The sequence below is a fragment of the Amblyraja radiata genome, chromosome 9 (genome assembly GCF_010909765.2).
Source record: "Amblyraja radiata isolate CabotCenter1 chromosome 9, sAmbRad1.1.pri, whole genome shotgun sequence".
Lineage (NCBI taxonomy): Eukaryota > Metazoa > Chordata > Chondrichthyes > Rajiformes > Rajidae > Amblyraja > Amblyraja radiata.
Genome location: NC_045964.1, coordinates 75,203,082 through 75,215,540, shown reverse-complemented (window position 1 = coordinate 75,215,540; position 12,459 = coordinate 75,203,082).

The following is a 12,459-nucleotide window of genomic DNA, read 5'->3' as shown; positions in this document are numbered from 1 at the left end:
CTAATGTGGCAGAATCGATTAAAACTAATAATATGAGCTGGTCGGAAAATAGTTCCAGTTAGTTGGCTAGAGCTGTAAGATAATGTGGAAAGATGTGAAGAAGCAGGAAAGACAGCCTGCGGAAAAAACAAAGACACGTGGTTAAAAAGGTGGTGCCAAACTCTGACTCAGGACCATGGAGTCCTCAAATGTTAGCAAGGAACGGAATGGGAGAAATTAGAGTTCCACAGTATCCAGATCATTATTACACTAATGCTCCTGCCTTACAGCCAATCTTAAATGGACCTAGTGGTAGAAGACATAGAATAATGAGACCCAATCAGTGCTCGACAGGACATTGGAGTCGAGCATGTCTGACTAGGGAATGAATGGCAGGAAGGGGTCAGGGAGGAAACTTTCAGGATCAAACGGACACTTGGGATCCTAGAGAATACAGAAGCATCGGAGATCCCAGAGATTACAGGAGGTCTCTAAATACTGGAGACTTCAGGGATCCAAGAGAGCAAAGAGTAAGCTGGCCAGGAGATCAGGGACCCAGAAGACAGACACCTCTTTCACCACAGTCCCGATCAGCCAGCCAGTCCAGAATCAACCTGAACCTTCCCCACCCCTGGACCCATCAAAGTAATTTATCAAAATGAAATGTAGCATTATAGTAAACACTGAAGATTATACAAGTAAGGCAGTAACAAGAGTCAAGGAAGAACTGTAAACATCCCATAATTACCTGGAGAAACATTTTAAAGTAAAGAACATTGTAACCTCGGGAGATTGTTATATTTGTAACCAAGTAGGTCATTGGATCAGGGAATGCTCAGCAAGAAGACAAAATAGAGCAGAATATAAGAAGTGCAAAGAAGTAATAAATAAACTAAGAAGGGAAAGAAAGTAACTGTTAGTGATGTGAGAGAACAAAGTGGGGAATTAAAATGTTGGCACTGGTTGAAGGACATCGCTGAGTACGCTGGAATACCAGTGAAATGATGGAGAGAAACTGCAGGGGTTGCTCCTCACATTACAAGAAAAGTGAATTACCCGGTGATCTGGGAGCAATGGTGAAAAGGGCAATTACCGTGGCACAGCCGAATAAATTCGATGAACAAAATTTGTCTAACCAGTATGTTGTTAAGTTCCATCAGGCCCCAAGGACAGTTGTTACCCACCTACGTCAGAATCTGGGGAGTGAGGTATGTGAGTATGTGGACCCTCAGTGTGGACAGAAGACACAGCTCAGGTAGGATGCGTGAACATCAGTCCCATCCAGAAAGAGGTAACACTGCCTTCAATACAACAGTATCCATTAAAACCACAGGCCATTAACAGCATTGACAAATTAATTTGGGGACTGCTAGAACAGAATTTCTTGGTTAAATGTCAATTACACTTCAATACACCAATCCTCACAGTTCCAAAACAAGGGAACCACTGTTGGGGAAGGCACAATGTCCAGTCCCCACCCCAAGTTCACCCCAAAGTCAGGGAAGAAAGGCCAGTATAGATCAATGAACTCAGTCGTGGAACCACTCCATGCGCTAGTGCCAAACCCTGCTCACATCCTAGCACTGATACCAGCTGAAGCCAAAATCTTCTCGATAGTCGACCTGCAACATGCATTCTTTTCCTTGCCTCTCCATAAGAACAGCCAATATTTGTTTGCTTTGACATATAGGGATCAACAATACACCTGGACCAGATTGCTTCAGGGATTCATCAATTCACCTACTTTATTTTCCAGGTGTCTACAAGAACAATTGAGTACTTTAAATTTTAGAAGAAGATCTACTTTAGTGCAGTACATCGATGATTTATTAGTGTCCAGCAGAGATGAACCAAGCAACCGTGAAGATACTGCACAATTATTAAATCATTTGGCTAATTTGGGCTATGTTGTCTCGTAGTCAAAAATACTGATGGCCCAGGAGAGAGTAACATTTTTAGGAGTCATAATTTTGGTAACAGAAAGGAGTCTAAAAAAAAGTAGAATAGAACCAATTGTGAATTCCCGATTCCTAAAGAAGCAAAACAAATGAGGCAATGGCTTAGTTTGGTCAATTACTGTAGACCTTTAGATATTTCCTAATATCGCTTTGGAAACTAAAGAGCTGACACCCTATACGAGCAAAGAGGGTGAATTCCACTTAACTAGGAAAGCACAAAAGGCCTTTGACAACTTGAAGAATTTGCTGATGCAGGCCCCAGCATTGGGAAGACCACTTTACGACAGACCCTTCCAGCTCTACTGCACTATTTTATCTGAATGTGCAACCTCAGTTCTGACACAAAAGCATGGGGATAGACATAGACCAGTTGCCTATTACTCTTCTAAATTAGATCCTGTAGCCAGGGGACACCCACTCTGCACCCAAATTCAAACTGCCATCTATAAGAGTTTACAGTCTGCTACAAATTTGACCCTACAACAAGAAATTATAGTGTATAGCTCACATTCAGTGGCAGCTTTGTTGGGACAATTACAAACGCAGCACCTAACAATGGCTCGCCAGAATAAATACGAAACTTACCTATTAAATAATCCGAAACTTCAATTTAGGCATTGTACATTAATTAACCCAGCCTCTTTTCTTGTCTCACCCCCAGAAGAGTAGTCAGGAGCGGGACATGACTGTTTGTTTGTCATCGAGGTGGAGGCATCTGTAAGAGAGGACTTTAGAGACGCACCCATAGAAGACCCTGACATAACATTGTACGTAGATGGGAGTGCATCTATTGGACCATGGGGTGAGAAATTGTCTGGGTATGCAATTGTTAATCAGAATGGGGAAATTGTGGAAGCAGCTGCCTTTGAGTCAACTTATTCAGCACAACAGGCTGAATTATTTGCGTTAATTAGAGCTTGTATTATGGGAGAAAATTTGAAGGTAAATATTTACACAGATTCTCGGTATGCATTTTCAGTAGTGCATGATTTCGGACAATTATGGAAAAATAGAGGATTTCTTACCTCAGCGGGAACTCAAATATCAAACAAACAATTGGTGACAGATTTATTGAAGGCCTTAATGCTACCCAGACACATTTCTGTTATAAAATGTAGTGCACACATGACAGGACAGACCTTAATAGATATTGGAAATCGTAACGCCGACTTGGCAGCAAAAGAAATATCCCGGGAAAGTAAGATGGCAGTACAAAGAATGATGAGGCAGACTAAAAGTTTAAGTAGTAAGTCCCTCTCGGAGAAGTTGATGCTAACCACCCAGGATGTTATTCACTTGCAGGAGGAGGTTAGTGAAAAGAAAGAACAACTATTGCCTATGGGTCCGTTCAAAATTTTATAGAAGGATTACATCGAATTAGAGGAGGTGCCAGGATTATAGGTACTTTGTCAAAGTCGATGCATTCGGCCAGTGGATCAAAACTTATCCAACCCTTGATAATAGAGCAGCTACTGTTATCAAGGTGTTAAAGAGAGAAATTATCCCTAGATTTGGCATCCTTGTTCGACTTAGTTTAGATAATGGTCCACATCTTATTGGAACAAATTAATAAACATTGTGTGAACAGCTGGGGATCCAGCAGCAATTGTACTGTGAGTATCGACCACAGGCTGCTGGACTTGTAGAAAGGTAGGATCAGACCCTTAAAACTAAATTTGTCTAAATTAGAGGCAAAGAAAGGAATTGGTTTGATTAAAATTACTTCCCATAGCTTAATTTCAAATAGGAGTCACACCTGGAGGGAAATCTAGACTGAGCCCTGCTGAAATTGTCATGATAAATACTTGAGAATACCCTAGAATCAAAATGCAACGAAAATAATCAACATTCATCGTATGACTGTGGAGATGACCGACTACACTCTAGCTTTGACCCGAGCGTTGAGAGAGTCACCCTGTAGAGTAGGGGCAGCATATAGTGAGAGACCTTTTGTTGACAGCTTCGATTAAAGTGGAAGGTAGAAGGAAGGAATGCATGGGTACATCATCACCACTGCAAGAGCATCAGTGGAAGTATGGACTGCTAACTTACTTTATTCCAGATTCTCTTAGAAACTTCATACTCTGCTGTGGGTCGAGCACAGGTGAACTTATCAAGATAAATGGAGGGGAATTACGCTCATGAAAACTCTGGAGGTGAAGACTCCTCAGACGGAAATCATGAAGCTACGCCCCTGGAAACTCGGGAAGCGTGGTGAAATTCTGGGGAAATACATCAGCATCTTCTTGTTAAGATATCTGTAAGAATGAAGCAGGCATTATTGTATTTTTTGTTATCATTAATGATGGGTTATCATAATGATAAAATGGAGGAATGTTAATATTGGCTAAATTAGAGGTATTACAAAATGGAGGATCTTTGCATTTGCAAGGCCTGCATGGCCTCTTTCTGTGCAAAGTTGCAAGCTGAGAGCTGGCGCCAGAAAGTCTGGACCCGAGATGGATATGCAGGATGAGGTGAGGTCCAGATGTCTCTTCCTTTGTTAAAATGTATAAGGACTTTTGCAGATGAGCTCAGAGGTGTTGCAAATGCATAGTCAGGATCGGTCAGATAAGGGGGAGTTGTAAATACTGTTAACTATGTTGCAGAGTGTCTGTGCTGTTATCATGTGATTGGTTAAAGTGTGAAGCCTTGTTCAGACTGTTTACAATTACCTTGGGAAATGTTTCTATACATATGTAAACTATGTTACCTGAGTTCCTTCTGGAAGCTTCTGTAGAATCATTGTAATGGGGTATTTTGTAATTGGGTCAGAGAACTGTCAATAACTGTATAATGTAATCAATAAGTGTGATTGGCTTGTAGGGGCTGCCCCCCCCCCCCCCCCCCCATATAGTTGTGCCCCAAGTGTCCGATGGCGTATAAAAGATTGTACCCCATGAGGATGGGAGTCGATCTTCTGGAGGGGATGCTGTGGACAGCGTGACCTTTTGGAGGTGTCTGCTTGCATGAGGCTGAAGGGCTTGATCGAGCAGAGACAAACATAGAAACATAGAAAATAGGTGCAGGAGTAGGCCATTCGGCCCTTCGAGCCTGCACCGCCATTCGATATGATCATGGCTGATCATCCAACTCTGAATCCCTCAAGGATCAGACCCGCGGTGGTTAGGTATTTTGAATGTTATCATAATGTGAATGTTATCATAAATGATAAAGAGGAAGGAATGAGAAAGTTTAAAGATTTAAAAGTTACAAAATGGATTTGGCTGTATATTTAGAAACTATAAAATGGATGATTAACCTTTCTCCTATTACACTAACAAGGCTACAGCACAATAACAGAAATATTTTCAGAAATGTTTTCGCCCTTCTTCCATAACATTAGCAAGATAACAGCACAAATACATGAATGTTTTTCTCTATGATATAAACAATCAAGAGAATGTTCTGACACTTGGCTCTTACCCTTTACTGTACAAGATTGTAATGTGTATCGACAAGGTAAAAAAATGAATGCTTGAATCTGAAAAAAAAATAGCTTCTTCAGCATAACCTTATGGGCTAACCTTTCCTCTATCAGAAGAACCTGTCAATCCTAATGGGCAAGAGGCTGTAAGATAAAGTATTGCTGAATTGCTGCTTATTGGGGTATAAATATATCTGATTGAACATTACCTCTTGGTGAGGGGATAGAGTGACTCTATAGTCAGTATGTAACATACTGTAAGAGTTTACTGTCACACATGCCTGGGCGAAATAAAGATTTTAATGCTTTATTACTAATTATTGTTATCTGTTTGAAGTAAAAATTAACCTTCACAGAAGGACATTATTGCTATTAAGGGAGTGCAGTGTAGTTTCACGAGGTTAATTCCCGGGATGGTGGGATAGTCATACGATGAAAGAATGGAGCGACTGGGCTTGTATACACTGGAATTTAGAAGGATGAGAGGGTATTTTATTGAAACATATAAGATTATTAAGGGTTTGGACACACTAGAGGCTGGAAACATGTTCCCGATGTTAGGGGCCACAGTTTAAGAACCTCGGTGACTGCCAATCAACCCCCCCCCCCCCCCCCCCCCCCCCCCCCCCGGACACTTATTATTATTTATTCAAATCATTTGCTATGTCGCTCTTTCAGGGAGATGCTAAATGCATTTCGTTGTCTCTGTACTGTACACTGACAATGACAATTAAAATTGAATCTGAATCTGAATCTGAAGAATAAGGTGTAGGCCATTAAGAACAGAGATGAAGAAAAACTTTTTCACAGAGAGTTGTGAGTCTGTGGAATTCTCTGCCTCAGAAGGCAGTGGAAGCCGATTCAATAGACAATAGGTGCAGGAGTAGGCCATTTGGCCCTTCGAGCCAGCACCGCAGCTACATAATAGTATTCTGGTTAAACACAAAAAGGGAGAGTATCTCAGCGGGACAAGAAGCACCTCCGGGGTTCTTTCTTACACCCGGGTGTTCTTTCTCTCCAGACATGCTGCCTGTCCCAATGAGTTACTCCAGCTCTTTGTGTCCCTCTTTGGTTTAAACTGGCACCTGCAGTTCCTTCCTACACATGGGATTATATAGTAGTTCCTCGTTGCTGTCTCAAAGTGCGTTGCCACCAGGTCACATGCCCAACCTCATTCCCCAAGGAGATTGCTTTGTAATAGGGCCATCTTGAGAAAACTTCCTTAGACACACTCCCTCTCATCTCATCCCTTATCACTAAGTCCAATTCAATGTTAAAGAAGTTAAAATCTTCTAATATTACAACCCCATTATTCCTAGTTTTCTGTGATCTGCAAATGTTGAATTTTGAGTGACCAATCGTATCCTATACTCGCCTCATTCAATGCTACCATTCCATTCTTGTTGGAACCACTTTTATGATACTTGTTCCTGTACGTCTGTCAGTGCAGCTCTCAGTTAGTAATGCCCCTGTCCCACTTAGGAGACCTAAACAGCAACTCTGGTGACCTTGCCCACCACCCAAAAAAGAATCAAGGTCGAAGTGACCTGCAACCTCCTACCACCTCCCATGCATATGTTGAAAACCTTCCTCGATTATGAAGAAAACCGGCTTTGACTAGACCTGCAACTAAAAAATGATCGATTTTTAAAACGGCAACCTATTTTTAGTCGAGGCCAGTTTTAATCATGATGAAAAACAGCAACAACCTAGATGAAGCCTCGACCATGCGGAAACCACTTTCGACCATTAGGGAGAGTGAACAAAACCTCCGGTGACCTCATGGAAACCTTGAGGTTGCTGTTTAGGTCTCCTAAGTGGGACAGGGGCTTTAACAGTCATGTGATGCCAAAGAGATTTCACTTTGTCATAGAGTTATCCAGCATGGAAATTGTTATTCCTCCATCCCGTACATCTGCCTCTCTATGTACATCCGAAATAGCAGCCTTCCATCACCACTACCTCAGCACCGCCCTAAAGAATCAATATGCATTTTGTCATATCCCACAAATATCTGACTCAAACAAAGATGCGATCGTGGATTCAAGGAGCATTGAGGATTTTAACTTGGGTTTAAGCCGTTGGTGAGGCCACAATTTTGCTGATGAAGGTGTATAAAATCATGAGAGGAATAGATTGGGTAGATGCACAGAGTCTTTTGCCCAGAGTAGGGGAATCGAGGACCAGAGGACATAGGTTCAAGGTGAAGGGGAAAAGATTTAATAGGAATCTGAGGGGTAACTTTTTCACACAAAGGTGGTGGGTGTATGGAACAAGCTGCCAGAGGAGGTAATTGAGGCTGGGACAATCCCATTGACTAAGAAACAGTTGGACAGGTACATGGATAGGACAGGTTTGGAGGGATATGGACCAAACGCAGGCAGGTGGGACAAGTGTAGCTGGGACATTGTTGGCCGGTGTGGTCAAGTTGGGCCGAAGGGCCTGTTTCCACACTGTATCACTCTGTGACTCTATTTAGAGTATTCTGCTCAGTTTTGGGCACCATGTTATTGGAAAGATGTTGTCAAGCTGGAAAGGGTACATAGAAGATTTACAGGAGTGGAAAAGAATGCAGAAAGTTGTGACCACTGCCCAGTCCATCATTGGCTCTGACCTCCCCACCATCAAAGGGATCTATCGCAGTCGCTGCCTCAAAAATGCAGCCAACATCATCAAAGACCCACACCCTCCTGGCCACACACACATCTCTTTGTTGCCACCAGGAAGAAGGTACAGGAGCCTGAAATCTGTTACATCCAGGTTCAGGAACAGCTGCTTCCCCACAACCATCAGGTTATTAAACACAACTTCAAACAAACTCTGAACTACAACAGCCTATTGCACTTTATCTGTTTATTTATTGTGTATATATGGTCTATGGTACATAGACACACTGAACTTTTATCTCCTGTTCTGTATTATGTTTATTCATATTCATTGTACTATCTGGGACACATGACAATAAAACTATCTTGTGTTGTCTTGTCTTGACAAGGATGTTGCCATGACTCAATGGGTTAACCTATAGAGAGAGGTTGAACAGGCGAGTAGTGTAGAAGGATGAAGTATTATGATATTCATAACTTCAAATATCAGATTTCAAAATCCTATTCAGCAAAATTATCACAACTATTTTGGAAATTTGTTTGTTTAGGCGACTGTAACTAATCTAACTGCTGAGACATCTAATGGTCCCCACGAGGGGATATTTCGATGTATAAGTAGAATTTTCATTGAATATGTAATCGGATCCAGTAATTACTAATGCACCTTCAAGATGCATCGACAAGAACTGATTCATCCACTTGATTTTGTTTACTATCCGATCCTCGCAGCTTTTGGTATTCCTGGTAAGTCATAGTTTAATATGCAAACGCATTTCTGTCCGGACCGTTGTTGTTGCGTATGTTATCTGCAGTGCACGATTTGTTTAGAATCGACAAACGTTGGCAGTGGCTGCCGTCCATTGTAACAGACGGTGCTCCTCATCATTCTGTGCACACCTCGAGTATAAGCGATGCTTTTGCAGCAAAATGCAAAGCAGCAGATGCTGGAATTCTGAAATTGACGCTGAACATGCTGGGAATATTTAGCTGGCCACACAGCATCTGTGGATAGACAAGCGATGTCTCAGGTCGACCAGAGCTGTCCCGTCTCATCATCAATCTTATACTTGCGTCTGCAATGTTGTATTGTTGTACTTTGCCAACAAGCTTCAGCTTATTAAATGCCTTTTCAATGGCTGTACGAAATATATATGTGCTAATTTAGTAACACGAGAGATTGCAGATGCGGGAAACTTGATCAAAAATCAATGTTCTGTAGAATCTCTGCGGGCCAGGTAGCGTCTGTGGAGGGGAATGGATGGACAATGTTTCGGGTCGGGACCCTTCTTCGGTGTGAAAAGTTCAGTCTGAAGAAGCGTCCCGACCCAAAACGTAACCTTTCTATTTCCGTCCAAGGCTATTGCCCGACCCGCTGATCTGTTTTTCACTCATTTGTTTTCAATTATTTGAGAGCATTTGCTTTAAGCCAGTAATTCTCAGTGAAATAGATTAACCGCTTATCCATTGATTAAAGCAGTTTGAAAAAGGCACAATGCAGATTTGATAGACACAAAATGCTGGAGCATCTGTGGAGAAAAGGGATGGTGACATTTCGGGTTGGGACCGACTTTTCCCTTTGTGGTCTCTGTCACTCTTTATATTATACAACATCCATTCATAAATATTTTCCAAATATATATATATTTTTTTAAAATATTTTTATTAGAAGTAATGTACAATAATATAAGACATTTCATGTACAACTTCTTATTTTAAATTTAATAATTAAAAAAGAAAAGTAAGAATAGCAAGAAATAGAGAAAAAGAGAATATTATATTGCTCGAAAAAGAAAACAAGAAGGTGATGTGAAATAAGAAAAAAAAGAATAGAGAAGAGAAAAAGAGGAAAAAAAAGAGAGATTGAAAGGGATATACCTACATCGTATCTTTACCCACCCCTCACCCGCTGAAACAATTAATTTCTAAGGTTGTGTTGCACCACATACTTGTAATAAGTGGATAAATGGAGACCAAATATTAAGAATTGGTCTGATTTGCCTGATAGGACGAATCTCACATCTTCAAGATGTAACATTTCCGACATGTTTGAAATCCAGATTTTGAGCGTCAGGGTGCATTTTTCCAGAATTTAAGTATGTTTTTTTGCCGTTATTAAGCCATAATCAAGTAGACATTTTTGAAACAGTCAGCTTACATCCGTCTTCTATTGATCCAAAGATAATCAGTTCTGTATTGGGGTTCAATTTTATTTTAAATAATTTTGTGAAAATTCCAAAAATGCCATTCCAAAATTTATGAAGTTTTATGCAAGAGGCAAAAGAGTGTACTATAGTAGCGTTTTGAGATAAGCATTTATCACAGATGGGGGAAGCGTTTGGAAAAAATTTATTCAGTTGGTTTTCGAGTAATATAATCTATGTAAAATGTTAAATTGAATTAAGTTGTGTCTTACATTAATCGAGCATTTATGTACATATAGCAAGTATTTTTCCCATTTGTCTTTCGGAGTTTTTAAAGATAATTCTTGTTCCCAGTCCCTTCTAATTGCTTCTGTCGATGGTATTTCTGTATTTAAAATGATATTATACAAATATGATATTAAATTACTTGATTCTGCTTTTCTGTTCATTCCTTCATCTAATAGATCTAAGGTTAAGGTTTGATATTCTTGTGTGTGTGTTTTCAAGTAATCTCGGATTTGAAGGTATTTGAAATATTACTTTTCAGGTTGTATTTTAATTGTAGTTGTTGAAATGATAAAAGGTTCCCATTTCATACATGTCTCCAAGCATTTTAATTCCTATTCTTTCCCAATGGGTAAACGTTTTATCAATAATAGATGGTTTAAATGACGGATTATTACCTATTGGATTTTTCCAAATAATTTTTGTTGATTTCCCGACCATTTCATAGAATCATAGAATCATAGAAAGTAGGTGCGAGAGTAGACCACCAGGTCCGTCGAGCCCGCACCGCCATTCACTCATGGCTGAACACTAAACAGACACACTTACCCACAAACAGTAGACACAAGACACAGAACACAAGACACTACCCTCCCCTTTATACCGCTATATTTCCTTCTCCAGATCCAGTCCTCTGGTGTTAAACAAACTATTGTAATTGTATTCTGCTTCTGTTGTATATCTCTCCAATAACTCTTTTTTATTCTCATTTTGCAGTGAATTTACTGGCAATTGTGATCCTATCCCGTGGTAAATGCGGTCTGACCAAAGGCGTCACCTACTACCTGGTATCCATGGCAGTGGCAGATCTGTTTGTCATTATCTCTGATGTCATACTATATAAGATTGTGTATTACTATTTTCGAGGTTCTTTCCTTGATACCTCACTAATGTGTCGTCTCATTGTTGCTCTCTACGCCTCGTGCCAGGATTGTGCTGTCTGGTTAACAGTAGCTTTCACATTTGATCGTTTCATTGCCATTTGTTGCCAACAGCTGAAAACAAAATATTGTACTGAGACAACCGCATCAGTGGTGATCGCAGTTGTGTGCATAATCTTCTGTTCCAAATGCATCCCCTGGTTCTTTGCGTTTGGGCCTCGATATGTAGCCAACAATGTTGAATGGGACTGCATCCTAACATCAAACTTCCATGCGTCCAAAGCATGGGCAGCCTTTGCTTGGCTCCATCGCATTCTCACTCCCTTGCTCCCATTTGCTTTAATTCTGCTTTTCAATGTTCTGACTGTCAAGAACATTTTAATAGCCAGCAAAGTTCGCAAGAGGCTCCGAGGTTCTAGTAGCGGTGAACAGCACCATGACCCTGAGATAGCCAACCGTAACAAATCCGTCATTTTGCTCTTCACTATTTCTGGCAGTTTTATATTATTGTGGACGACCTATGTTGTATATTTTCTATATGTACGGATCACCAATATTTTTTATCACACGAGTTTCAGTGATCCTTTATTTATTGTTCAACAGGCTGGGTCTATGCTGCAGGTTTTGAGTTCTTGTACAAACACCAGCATTTATGCGGTCACCCAGGCGAAATTCAGAAATGAAATGAAGAATGCAGTGAAATATTTGTTTACCTTTATGTTCAAATTAATTAAGTGTAAAAGCAACTGAAGGTAGATGTGGAATGTTGGACTAATGGCGATATCAGGACCCACTCAGCCTCACCCTGTTCTGTCAATTGTCTGATTTTGCTCCTGTATGAAGCTTAAACAAAACTAGGAACAACAGAACAACAAAACACCAACTAGAGAACTTCATGCAGGAGAGCAGAGGCAAAACATCTAATCTATGAAGTGTTACCAAGGACAGAAGTGTCCTGTACCAGAGAGATTGCGGAAAGTTAGCTAAGGGAGGAACAGTTTATCGCAGCCAGATGCAGAATAGAGATGGAAAAATAGAGGAAATTGCATTTTTGATTCAGGAGAACAGAATGGCAATAGCCTAACATGAAAATACAGAGGGATCTTCCAATGGGAGCTGAGAAATAAAACAAATGCACCCGATTAGTCAATGGGAATTAGTGTCAGCATATGCTGGGAGTTT